We start from the raw sequence: 14,029 nt of genomic DNA, 5'->3' as shown, positions 1-14,029 counted from the left end.
ACTATGCATTTTTTAGAGTTATTCATTCAACAAATATTTAGATGACCTACTATGTGCTAGACATTGTTCTAGGTTCTTAGGATAAATTATTGAACAAAACAAAGATCCTTTCTCTCTTGTCATTAATATTCCAACTAGAGGAGACAGACAATAACATATAATAAACATTTTAAAAAGGAAATTATATACTATGTTAGAAGGAGACACTATGGGAAAAAGAATGTAGATTAGCGTAAGGGAATTAGAAATAATTAGAAGGGTAGGGGGCTGAGGGCTGCAATTTAAAAGAGATTAGTAAGGGCAAGCCTCATGGAACAGATAATTGAACAGATTTTGAAACAGGTGAGGGTGTTAGCTGTGCAGTTTTCTGGGGGAAAGAGTACTCTAGACAGAGGTAACAGTCAATATAAGGGCCCTATGGTAGAAGTGTGCCTTGTGTGCATAGGAAACACCAAAGAGTTTTGTGTGGCTGGATCTCTGTTAGTGATAGCGACTGTGGTCAGAGGGGACATGAGAGAGGTTGGGGAGGGGATGTTAGGACTTGGACTTCTCTGAGTGAACTGGGACCATTGTGGAATTAAATGATGTGTTATATTGTAGAAGGCTGGATCCCGCTGTTGTGTTGGAATATACTGAGTAGAGTCAGTGAGACCAATTAGGAAGCTGTTGTAGTAATCTGTAAGAGAGATGATGGTGGCTTGTATCAACCAAGGTTGGGATCAATAGAGGTGGTGAGAGAAGTGTTTAGATTCTGAGTGTTTTCTGAAGGCAGATCCAGTGACAGATTTCAAATGGCAGATATTCATTGACAGATTAGGTGTAAGGAGTGAGAAAGAGGAGTCGAGGATAACTCAAATTTTTTGATCGGAACTACTGGCAGAGTGCATTAGCTGCTGACTGAAATGAGATGACTGTAAGGATACACTATGCGGAAGGAAGGTCAGGAATTGAGTTTTGACTGTGTTGTATTTCATGTCTTCTTTGAGTATGAAGTTTGGGAAACAAGTCTAAGCTGAGAATATACATTTGTGAATCCTCAGCATATAGACAGTGTTATCTATGAGACTGGATTATGTCACCAAGGGAGTGAATACAGAGAGTAGTTCCAGAGAGGCAACCTTGGGACTCTCCAAACTTTACAAATGAGAGAGAAGAGGAGACTAAGGAGTGAAGAAGGATGCACAAGGTAGTAGGAAATCCTGGAAGTCAGATGAACAGAAGTTCAGGGAGGAGTGTATGGTCAGTGTGCCAAATGATGCTGATCAGGTTTCTTAAGATGAATAGTGAGAACTGAACCACTCAATGGTTTATCAACACCGAGATCACTGGTGAACTTAGCAAGGCAAACTTAGGTGGAATGTTAGGGGCAAAAACATGAGGTGCATTTAAGAGAAAAAAAAGGAGAGGAATTGAAACGCTCACAGAAAATTGTCAAGGAGTTTTGCGGTAAAGGGAAGGAAAGGAGGATGGTATAAGGTGGTAGAAAAGTTCAAGAGAATGTTGTTGGGTTTTTTATTTATACTGAATAAATGAGATAAATAAAAGCATGATGTGAATGGTCCAATAAGAACACAGTTCTGAGTAATTTACGCATATCTACGCATTTATTTTTCTAATTATTTTAACTGCTCATGTTCCATTGCGTTACTATTTCAAATGGATATTTAAGTTGTTTTCTAGTTTTCTGTATTTCATACAGGGCTTCAGGGAATATTTTTATACATATTTCCTTATGTATATATGCAATATTTCTCTCTGGTAAATTCCTGGGAATGAAACTTCTCATTCCTACATTATCAGCATTTTGAACTTCAGTGGGTATTGTCAAATGATTTTACAGTAGTTGTACCATTTACATGCTCACCAGCACTATGTGAGATGTCCTGTTGTGATCAATCTGATTTTGTGAAATGGTATCCTACTGGGTTTAAATTTGCCTTTCTGTAATTGCTAATGAGGTTGAACATCTTGTTTGTTAATTTGCTTCCATTTTTCTATTGGAGGAAAATTTTTCATACTGATTTGTGGATTTCTTTTTATTATTTGGCTAAGAAAACTTCATGAGTTATATATAAATTGCAAGTATCCTTTCTCAGTCTGTGACTTGTATTTTCACTCTTACTGTCTTTTGATGCACAGAAGTTTTAAATTTTTTGTGGTCAAATTTTTTCATCTTTTCATTTATGGATTCTACTTTCTCTGTCTTACTTAAATCCTTCCTTATCAAAAGATCATGAAGATATTTTAAAATATTTTGAATAGTTTTAAAGTTTTACCTTTCAAACTTAGGTCTCTAATCACCTTTAATCATACTTGATATTTTTAGGTGGTTTAAGGTAAGAGCTCTGTTTTATTTTTGACCCTACACTGTGCATCTTTTAACAGTATCCACCGTTCATGTATACGTGGATTTGTTTATAGACTCTCCATTTTATGTTCCTTTGAGTCTTTTTAGAGCCTTAAAATACCTCTGTATCCTAACAATATAGCTTTATAATAAATGTGAATATCTGATAGGGCAAATCTCCCCAACTTGCTCTTCTTCAGTTTTTTTGGTGGGGTGGGGGCAGGGAGCAGAGGTGGTATTTTTAGTCCTTTTATTTTCTGTAGGAATTTGAAGATTAATTGTTAAGTGACACACACGCATACACACATACACACACACACTGTTCAAATTTTGATGGGAATTGCATTTAATTTATAGATAATTTGAGGAACGTGACTTATTGTCAATATTGATTATTCCTTTCCTTGAATATTGGATTGTCTTTATTTATTCAAGCCTTCCTGTGTTCTTCATTAATCTTTGCATCATGGGGAGGAGTGTGGTGCTGGCTGTTAACCAGGATGGGGACTACTGACTAACGTCTTTGCTACATCTGGGGTATAATAGTCCATTGGTAATGGGACGTCAGGCTAAATGGATGAAAACAAGTAAAGTATAAAAGTTGGGTAGATTTCCAGAGACCCAAACCAGTCTGGGATAAAGGCAAATCTGTAGTTTGAGTGTTCGGATTGCTATCAGTAGGATGGTTTAGCAGGTGAGAAGGTTGATATCTCTCGATCACACAAAGGATTCTATCAATTGGGGTTAATTGGGAAACGACTCAGGCATAGAGCATCAGGACTCTATAGTCATATCCCAGCCACAGACTAACTGGACAGTATGGCCAGAATCTAGTTACTGAAAGACTGGACAATAGGATAAAACAAGGTACAAAGAGACAAAGTAAAAGGGAGTACCACCCAGCACTGAGACTAGAAGTACAGGGATATTAAGAGAATGATACTGAGCCAGCTCATCCCCAGGCAAGGGCTTATTATATTTCATTCTTCAGCACCAGCACAAAGGCTGGAATGTCAGTGGAGATAAACCCAAAGGTAGGAGTGTCCCAATCAGGGGTAAGAGGGAAGGAGTGGGGAGCTCTGTGGTTCCTGACACACTTTGCTCCCTGATGAGGTAATAGAAAGCTGAACCAGTATATAGCTGATATAAGAAGATTCAATGTAAATAGAATATCTTAAACTCATGTCTGGATAAAACTATATTAAGTTTTGTTTGACAACAGCTAAGAGTTAATGAGAAAAGTCCTCAAATATCTCTCTCTACATATTTTTTGAGTGAGAGTATCACTCTGTCACCCAGGCTGGAGTGCAGTGGTATGATCTCAATTCACTGCAGCCTTGACCTCCAGAACTCAAGCAGTCTTCCCACCTCAGCCTCCTGAGTAACTGGGACCACAGGTGTGCACTACTGTGCCCAGCTAGTTTTTGTGTACTTTTTTGTAGGGATGATGTCTCATGGTGTTGCCCAAACTGGTCTTGAACTCCTGAGCTCAAGTGATTTTCCCTCTTCAGCCTCCCAAAGTGCTGGGAGTATAGATATGAGCCACTGTGCCTGGCCAAGTATCTACATTAAAAAAAAAAACTCACATTAAAAGTGTTTCTGTGTAAGTGTAGAGACAGAATTATGAAGGCTAGATTTATGTTTGTCTATTTCAATAAATAATTTAAAGATGAATTAACAGCTCACTTACCTTTTTATTTCTGTAAACTGAAAATAAGAAGCCACAAGCTCTCAAAGTATTTAAGAGAAAATACACTGTTTCTTGAGGGCTGATCTATAATCTCGAGTCTATAAAATGACAGCAGAAGCCACTGGGTTTTTATGTTAGGAAACTGATTGGCGAACATGTTAAGTATTGATGTGTAGGAAAGACAGATGTTTGATGACAGATGAAAGTGAAGAAAGGCTGGTGAAGCAGGAGATGGAAGGGCATAGTCTGGAGACTCTGTGTGTGTGTGTGCACGTGCATGTGAGTGTGTGTTTACATGCGTGTGCATGTAGGTAGGTGTCTTAAACCACAGCACAACATGACTAGAAGTGTATGTTGTTGTACAAGTAATAACTAGGCAATGAATGGTTTCAAAAACATGTTAGAAAATTAAGTTTCCTTTTGAGGTAATATTCCATAGAGATTCTAAAAGAGGTTGCTCATAAATCAAATTGTGAGGAGCTCCAACTTAATTATAAGAAAAAAAAAAGTGCAGTTAAAATTACCCTTAAAAGAATTAGCATATTTTTTTTGTTTTGTTGTTATTTAAATAAAGAATAGAACTGTTGTTGCCCTGAGGGAAAAATGGGTAACAGGCATTTTGCTCATGTGGCTTATACTTTATGTATGTGTGCATCTATTATAATAGTAACAGATAATGTCTTTTGATAGCTCAGGGAAGAAATTAGTTTCTTTTCTAGCAAAATGCTAGCCTTGTGGAAACTGACAAAAGTCATGTTATAATGATTTTTGGCTCAATAAAGTAATGATAGCTTGGAAAAAGTAAAGGAGTACAGCAGCAGTAGAAAGATGACTGTAACAAAACAAATTATTTGAACAAAAGATACACTGTTTCTTTAATTGGATTCTCATGGAATATTGGTTTAAAATATGCTGACCAAAGGCAGTATCTGGAAGACAGGAACTTAGGATTCCTGAATCATAGTTCTCCCAGCTTGGATTCAATTCAATTCAACAAACTTTTATTGAGCATCTACTCTGGAGCCAGATGGCCTGAGTGTGGTTCTTGGTTCTACTATTCTATCTCTCTGTCAGTTTCCTCATCTATAAAACAGAGATGGTAATAGTAGTTTTTTAGGATAAACAGAATTTTAATGTATGTAAAATACTTAGAACACTGCCACTTTTGCACACACAGAAAGTCAACTGAATTAGAGACTGGAAACTGAAAGGTCTTTATACTGGCTCAGTGGGAGAGACAGATAAGAAACCCAACAATTTCAGTAGTATTTTCTGATAATACCAATAACATGTTTATCAAAAGGTTGCTATGGGAACCCAGGGATCGAAGAAATAACCACCTTAGGGGGACAGTTTTCTGGAATAAAATTCAAAAAAGACTTCCAATAGTAAAAAAAAAAAATTCCCCAAAAGCCCCAGGAAACAAAAAATAGACAAAGTGAGAGGCTGGGACACATTCATTTGTAGCTTTTTGAGCTTCCTTCCTTGCTGGACCTAACACTGCATCTGGTCATCTTTTAGATACTTGGTAAAAACATGGTAGAGATCATTTTAAGTTCTGATACTATTTTCATGTGTACTGTCAGTCACAGTGTCTAGTTGAGTCTAATGGAATTAGAATAACCAGAATAGCAAACTACTGTTCCAAAGTGTAGTGCTCTGTGCTGTTAGACAAAATATTGACTCCTGGGTTGAGTTAGAACACCATGAAGAAGGAGCAGCACTTTTATGTCACGGCCCTTCTTTTCTACTCTCTGTCAATTCTAATGAAGCAGAAGAGAGGCAAGTATTATCCAGTTAGGAATAAAAGAGAGGGCCGGGCACAGTGGCTCATGTCTGCAATCCCAGCACTTTGGGAGGCCGAGGCAGGTGGATCACTTAAGCTTAGGAATGCGAGACCAGCCTGGGCAACATGATGAAACACCGTCACTACAAAAAATACAAAAATTAGCCAAACATGGTGGTATGTGCCTGTGGTCCCAGCTACTCAGGAGGCTGCTGTGGGAGGATCACTTGAGCCTGGAAGGCGGAAGTTGCAGTAATCTGAGATGACTCCCCTGCACTCCAACGTGTGTGACAGAGTGAGACCCTATCTCACTAAGTAAATAAATGAATGAATGAGAGAAAGACATTTTAAACCAATATGTAAGCATCACACTTTAGGATAACCTTGATATTGTAGTAATTTATGATTCTCTAACCTGTGAAAATTGTAAATTGTTAAGCAATAAAGAGATAATACATTTGTGGATATGCAGAAATGTGAGTTTCTCAGTGCATGGGAAGCATTGGGAGAAGGAAGGTGACCATCTAGTCTGTGGTCCCCTGGTCCTCCCTTGCCTTTCCTGTGTGTCTCGTCTTGCTTAGGCTTTGACCTTTGTCTTCATGTTATCCTCCATTGCTATACAACAATTGGGGCATCTTGTGGTTGACGTTTTAAGGTAAAATAAAACTGTGGTTACTCCTTGCTGTTCCATTGGCTGGCCCTCTAGTTCTCCATGCTTACTAGCCCCCTTCCTGCCATTGCTACTACAAAAGCCCTCCAGACCTCCTTTGGTGGGAGCAGACGTGAGAATGTTTTTTGATCTCATTGACATGCTACTGAAATCAGGAAAGACAGGGCAGTGCAAAGCTTTCAGCTCATTCTAACCTGGCAGACTTCTTCATTGCAGCTGTATGCTGTTTACCTGACAGTGGTGTACAGAATCCAAAATGGCTCTCCCAGAGGGTTTCAGAAGCTGAGCAGAAGCTCCTAATGTTTGTGGAGACACCCCCTTAGTCTTTCTGAATGTTTTACCATCTTACCACCCCATCTTCTGTCCAGCCCCATGCTGACACACACTTGTAGACATGCGTACACACATACATGGACAAACTCACACATTCACCCACCCCCTCCCCCCACATATAGACACACGTTCAAGGGCCTAGACAATCTTTAATCTCTAGTTAGACACTTTGGTCCTTATCTCATCCTAGAAGCCAGTCAAACTTATGTTTCTTTTTGTTGAGCCAGGGAAACTGCTTTAATATTCTGCTATTGCCATATCTATGAGTAAGTTTCATATAAGCTCTCAATTCTACAATTCTGCATGGTCCAAGTAAAGTCCTCTTGGACCATCAAAACAAAACCATTTCTCTCTCAAGCTCTTAGAGAGTGTGGGTTGCAAAACAATTGCTTCTCCAGAGCTAATTTTTAAATTGCTATTTGGAAGATTATAACTGAACAATAATGCCTTTGTCCTTGGCTGTATCTGCCTGTCTCTCAAAGCCAAAGCTTTCAGCTTTACTGGGTAAAGCAACAAGATTAGTAAGAATAAAAATCACATAACATTTCAAAAATATTATCCTGTTAAATCTTATTACCTAGACCTGAGTTATTTCACACAAGAGGAATACTCAATCAGCTACACCCTTAAGGTTGTCATAACAAATCAGGCTGATTTCCACACATATTTATAACCAGAATTACAGTTTTTCAAAGATATGTTACAGGTGACCTAATGTTAGATGTAGAAGGGAAACCGTTGATCAAAGTTTAAATTCTGATTCCTCTGCTTCACTTTGTCTTTACAAGTCATTTAAACTTTCCAAAATCTTATTTCTAAAAAAGGCGTAATGATTCACTTATGACAATGCAGCATATTGTCTGTACTTTTGGATGCCCTCTGGAAGGATATCAGCAACCAACTAAATTCATTATTAGAGACTTAATAGTGAGTGGAAATGGTTCTTGAAGTGACCCCTGTTCAGTCCAGAAATAGCAGCTCTTTAGGTAATCACCATTGTGAATTGCTGCTGATGGCCGCGTTAGTGGAAGTCTGTGTTGTGACGAGGACCACTCTAACGTTGGGGTGGTTTTGATTCTTTCTGCTACTTAACATTCAGAATGATCCATAGCTGAAGCTTAGTTACTATTTATTTAAATATCTACAGTGTTTTGCCAGTGGGAATTCTAATTATTATTGCCTGGTAATTAAAAGACCTGCTTGCCTCAGGGTTTTGGAAAGAATAAAATAATACGTGTGATTGTCGCAAACTTCAACTCTATTTGGATGTTAGGTGGTTGTTATTAAGTTTTACTAACTCTCCTAACACACTCTTTTTCTCCCTCCTCTGATTTTCCTGCTCTCTTTTCAGTGCTTTGGGAAATTCATGTTCATAAATCTTGATTTTTAAATGAAGCAAATTTTTCTCAGAGTCAGCACCGCAGTATCCAAGGTCATCTGTTGTCTTAGCATCTTTTCCACTGTTTAATCGGTGTCTTAAGGCTTCTTTGGTTCTTTTTGGATCTGTGATTGTTTCTGTTTTCTGAACATGGGATATATTTCCAGATACACTGCTTTTTTATACTGACCTACATTCTGCATTGCTTGGTTTTGTTTTGTTTTGCTTTTCTCTAGTAGTTTTGGAGCTTAGGATTTATTTTTATCACTTATAAATTGGTTTGAAAAAAAGATTAATTCACTCAGTATTCAACATTTGAATCAAGTGACAATTATGTGCAAAATACAGTGGTATTGCTGGGATATGGTGTGAGCCAAGAATGCCCAGGCTTCTGGCTTGACTACAGGATCAGTGGTGCTGTCATTCACCAAGGCTGGGACTACTGGAAGTAGAGCTGAAGTGGAAGGGAGAGTTGGGGCAGAATGAGGGAATGATGGACAATTGCTGTTAGCTTTGCACGTGGCAAAGTTTGAGGTATCCAGTGGCTGGTGTGATACCTTAGAGAGGCTCTCACTCCAAGTGGCAGATCTAGGTGTCATTAGTATAAATACAGTGATTGAAGCCAAGGGAGTTAATGAAAGGGAATGGAGGTGAATTCTCTGTTGAATGATCACCAGACTTGCCATGTTTTCCAATAAACAGATACCCTGATTGAAAGTTTGTGTGTGTGTGTGTGTGTGTGTGTGTGTATTGTGTGTGTGTGTCCCAGAATAGCTATAGTGATGTGGAGGTATGTATGTCTTCAGTGTAATTGGTAGGCTTCCTGGAAACTACAGTTTTAAAAATGATTGACAACATAGGCTAGAACTTCTTAACCATTTTACCATGAATTTATAGTTTGTTTATTGTGGAGCTGTTCTATGCATTGTAGGATGTTTAGCAGCATTCCTGATTTCTACCTACTAGATACTAATAAGCTCCGCCTACCCAATCCTCATCCCCAGTTGTGGTGACCAAAAATGTCTTTAAACATTGCTAAATGTTCCTTGGGCTAGATAATGCCTCCTGAGTAAGTTCTTCTCTGAATTTATGTACAGCATTTTGGGAGGAGCCACATTAACTTTTATGTTCCAGACTACCTGAAAAACACATTCATGTCTGCAATTATCCTGACCCATATTTAGGAAGCAGCTTATTCCTCCATCCTGGAGGGTCAATTGAGTAATTTTACCATTAAAAAAAATCATTTGCTGCACATAAAAGTACAGATAGCTGCTAGATGCAAATTAAATTTTGTTTGCCTTTATGTTTATATGATATATAAATGAAAAGGGGTGACCAGGACATGTTGAACTCCAAATAGTGAAATAACCTGTAGTTTTGACTGAGTCATTTCAAAGGAATTGCTGTCGCTTCTTTATGTGTCAAATACATTTTAAGGCAGACCATCCCAAAGAGTACTCTTGGGGTGGAGGTAAGAGGGTGGAGTCCTAGTGAGGTGAATATGAATTTTATAATAGTGATTTGAATGTGTAAACTTTTAAAAGAGCTAGTGCTTAATATTTTAAAACTTCATTCTTGTTTATAAATTTCATAAAGCAAAAGAATATAAGAGTAACTTAATTACCTGCCATGGAAGCTAAATTAACTTACAGATTGAAAACCTCCTCTTAAAATCACTCAGATTTTAAAGAATCATTTATAAGGTAAGTTGTGGCATTGTTCTAAGCACCTGCCTGTATGCGTGTTGCTCTGAAATAATGCTATTATTTATTCTATTAGAATGTAGATTCTGTGAGGGGAAGGGTTTTGCCCATTTTCTTCACTTTTCTTTCTCCTCATCCCACACTTCCTTAATGTTACTGTACACAGTGCTGTAGTGTAGGCTGGGATGCAGCCTCACAGAGTAGTTAGCATCTTGTTTTAGTTGGCTCTGCTTCTTCTCTGACCTCTGCCGGCCTCCCCAACAGCCACTGCCACTACCTCACAGCCAATACTCTTGATATTCTGGTTGGGGAGATAACTGAAGCCTAGGAGTTTAGATCAGGGTGGTATCACTTCTCACAGAAGAATCTTTACTTCTGGCATTTCCTCCTAACTCTCAAAAAATTGTGGTATTAAATATTTTATATGACTCCTAGAATTGTGGCTGTAGAGTTCCAGCCTCTGTCTCAATCTTCTTCTATCAAATGAAGGAAGACAAAAAAAAATGAATTCTAGCTTTTGCAACATGTATTCAGTCCACACTCAGAGGCCAATTCCTACCTTCCCAAACCGTGATCACAGCCCTTGATGGACAGAAATGGGAGGGAAAAGGGAGAGGGAGAGAAGAGAAGAGGTTTGTCATCTTAAAGACAGGAGAGTCATATCTGGAGAGCTGAGGAAGGTGGGAGGCCTCTTCTGTGTGCTTCTGTTGTCACTTGATTGGAATGACTGAGGCCATTTTAAAACCAGAAACTGCATTTTACCACTGAATGCAGAATTGGGTTTGGGATCATCCAGGCTTCTACAGCATAGGGAGAAGATGGAGTGACTATCCTGTGGTAAGTATGAATCCATCTCATGAGAGTCCGTGGTACAGTGGATATACAGCATGCTTATCTAAGCTTAATTACTGGTTCCGTGTATGTACTTGGGCAAGTCACTTAACCTCTCTAGTCCTAACCCCTCATCTGTGAAGCCCACTTAGGGTTATGAAGATTTAATGTAATTATGATATAAAGTGCTTAGTTATAGAAGCAGTTGCTCTGGTTTAGATGGTGAATGAATAGATTGTTTATTGGCTCAGGAATTATGTGATAAGTATTTAAGAATTGTGCTTCTGGTTGTCCCAGGAGATTAGGATTCTTGTTTGGCTTCACTACTGACTAGATAGTATTAACAGTTAAGTCATTTAACTTTGTAGACCCTGGATTCCTTTTATTCACAGCTGTTGAAGTTGAGGATCTTTCATTTGGTAAGCTTGGGAATTCTATTTTGTTTTGCTATTTAAAAACCTAGGTCTCTTGTTGTTAACAATACCTCTGTTAACTAATTTGAGTTCTGACTCATCTGCTAGATCTAAATAGCTGTGGAAATGTGAAGCTTTTCACAAATAATAGTATGATTTTTTTCAGATAAGTACATGCAAATGGAGCAAATTGCTTAACTGACATTTTACGATTATGTATTAAAGCATCCTGTTCAAGGTTGGAGGACAGTATAAACTTATTTAAAATGTCTAGTGAACACAGTCTGTCATAAGGATATGGGAAAAAGGCAACATTGTATTAAGATATTATTTGTAACTAAGTGCTTCATTTCCAAGCAGTCTGTCCCTGAAGTGGGTATAAATCATGTGTCTGTTCTGTGCTTAGAATTCCCCCCTTCTGCTATATGTTTATTGTATAAACCAAGAAGATCATGTATTATCAAGAGACAACTTCTACTCCTGGCCTAAACTTTCAAATATTATTCATACTCTGTTCTCATGAAAAATTATTCTTAGGGTCTGAAAGACCATCGTTTTCTTTTAGGTTTTTCTGTTCGTGTATGGTATTTGCAGCAACCAACATCAACAGCTGGTTTGTTCCCTCATTTTTCAAGGTAATGGGAGGGATTTAAGTTATTAAGAATCAAATTTAACACACAAAAATACTTTGAACATGAGCTGTGCACACATTTTTTTTTTGAGTTATTAACCTATTAGACATTGCTGCTGCTGTGGGGACTTTATCATATAAATTTAAAAACTAATATAAACAAATGGAGAATATGCATAGGCACAGAAGAAAGACTCAATTTTGTGCCAAAGTAATAGCTAGCGCTATAGCATGCTTACTGTAGGCATTATGTTAAGAGCTTTGCGTGCATTATTTCATTTAAGCATCCCAACTATACTACGTGGTTGGGTATTATTACTTCATCATTTTTATAGGCGAAGAAGCTGTCTCAGACAGGTTAAGTAATTTGCCCATGTTCACACAACTAGTGAGCAGAAGTGCTAGGGGTTGGATCCAAGCCACCTGATTGCATAGCCTATACTGAAGTTGCATTTTGAAGTAACAGAAATTTCCTTCATACAACACTGGACTTATTTTTTTTCTCTCTCTCTATCAAATGATGTGGCAAATTGAGAGATTTCTGGAGAAATTCAGGCCCAAACAATGTTATTGCTGAGATCATTCAGATTATTTTCAACATTAGCATTTAATGAATAAGACTGTGTCTTGAACTGAACATATTTATAAAAGAATTAGAGGAAGGTAACTTAATTCTCCATTTACTGGTGTCTTAGTTGTAAAACCACATTTTGACAAGGTTATTGGTCATAAGTTATTTTAATAGCTTTTCCAAACTTAATTTTCTGAAGTTAATAAAATGATGAGAAAAATTTAGATTATGTTTAAAAGCATTGAGTAAACTAAAACCTAAGTAAAGCTATTTACTTTGCATACATATGGCCACCATCTAAGATGGTTGCTTATCCTTGAAAGGATAATGTTTAAAATAATATTTAAAATAATCTAAACCTAATTTCTTAACATTGAAATTTTTACAAAGTATACTTATATATAAATCTGATACTATCTTACTGCAAGAGATACTAAATGAGTAACATAAATATTAAGCATAAAAGATTTAACTGGACTGTTACATCCTACTCTCACACAGTTTAAACAAAAGTCAGTTAAATAGATTGTTTTTAAAGTTCTTTATGGTCTACATTTCCTTCTTCCTTCTCTTTCTTTACCCCCTCCTCCTCTCAGCATCATAATCATGATTATCATCATCCCATCACCACCGTCATCATAATCATCATGGCTATCTTTTACATTGTTTTCTTCAAGACATCTGCATCAGTAATTTAATTGTAAGCAACAGAAATGAAGGAGCAGTTTATTTAGAAAGATATCTTGTAGTTTTTAGTTTGAGGACAACCTGAAGAATGAGGCCTGGCAGAGCTGTGCCAAGACAGGCTGCTAGGTTTAAGATGGGGGACAGATGTCAGCAGATATTCATCACTTAGGGCTAAGGTCAGTTGGTTGAGCTCTGGGGCAGAGAGACCAGTCTAGTCCTGTAACACCAGCATGCCATGCAAATGTAAATTTTTGTGGGTGCTAAGATCTACAAACATCTGGCAAGTACCATAGAAGAGGAGGAAACTGCAGATCTCGAGAGGAAGGTTGCAGAAAGCAGTAGATGGTCTTTTCAGGTTTCACCGTTGAGGCAAATGAGTTTTTGGACCTCGTGCACACATGCTGTTTAATCATGTGTCCGGCTTTCTGGAAAGAGTTTTATTTATAATTCTTGGGCTATGTATCCATTTCTTGGTCAAGGGTATGTGGTACTCTTTGATTGACTCTTTGAGAACACTTTATCTTATTAGGAAAGCATAAACTTCCAAAGGAAAAATTACCTAAAGGAGAAGACATGGATGATAGGGAAAAAAGGAACATATCATGTCATATGACTTTACCATGCATAGAAATCATAAATAAAAATAATATTTTTCCTTTGATATAGTAGTCACAGGAGATCTTTTGCCCCCAAATTCATAGCTCTATTTATAGTGTTTTTCTGAATATTACATAGTTTTTTAAATGAATCTTGGTAAAAAAAGATTTTTTAACCATAACGTGTTTTTAATCCTGTAGGAGAAGATAATAAGTTTTAGCTTTTATAGACCACTGATTTTTTTCATGGCTTTTGTATTTTAAATAAGTTATTATTAAAATAGAAATTTAAAAAATCTACAGAACTTGAATTAAATTAATTAAATTGTCTTTAGGCAACATTTCATAATAAATTCTGTGCTGAAATAATTATGATCATTACTTTATTAC

General features: G+C 37.3%; 1 protein-coding gene across 3 annotated transcripts in view; it reads left to right on the top strand.

Moving 5' to 3' along the window:
* The window catches only part of BCKDHB (branched chain keto acid dehydrogenase E1 subunit beta), a 244,293-nt gene that overhangs the window by 135,366 nt on the left and 94,898 nt on the right, over nucleotides 1-14,029 (top strand). The window lies entirely within an intron of this gene.

The sequence above is a fragment of the Macaca mulatta genome, chromosome 4, assembly GCF_049350105.2.
Source record: "Macaca mulatta isolate MMU2019108-1 chromosome 4, T2T-MMU8v2.0, whole genome shotgun sequence".
Taxonomy (NCBI): Eukaryota; Metazoa; Chordata; class Mammalia; order Primates; family Cercopithecidae; genus Macaca; species Macaca mulatta.
The sequence above is the reverse complement of the archived record's forward strand: the minus strand, read 5'-3'. Positions and strand labels throughout refer to the sequence as shown.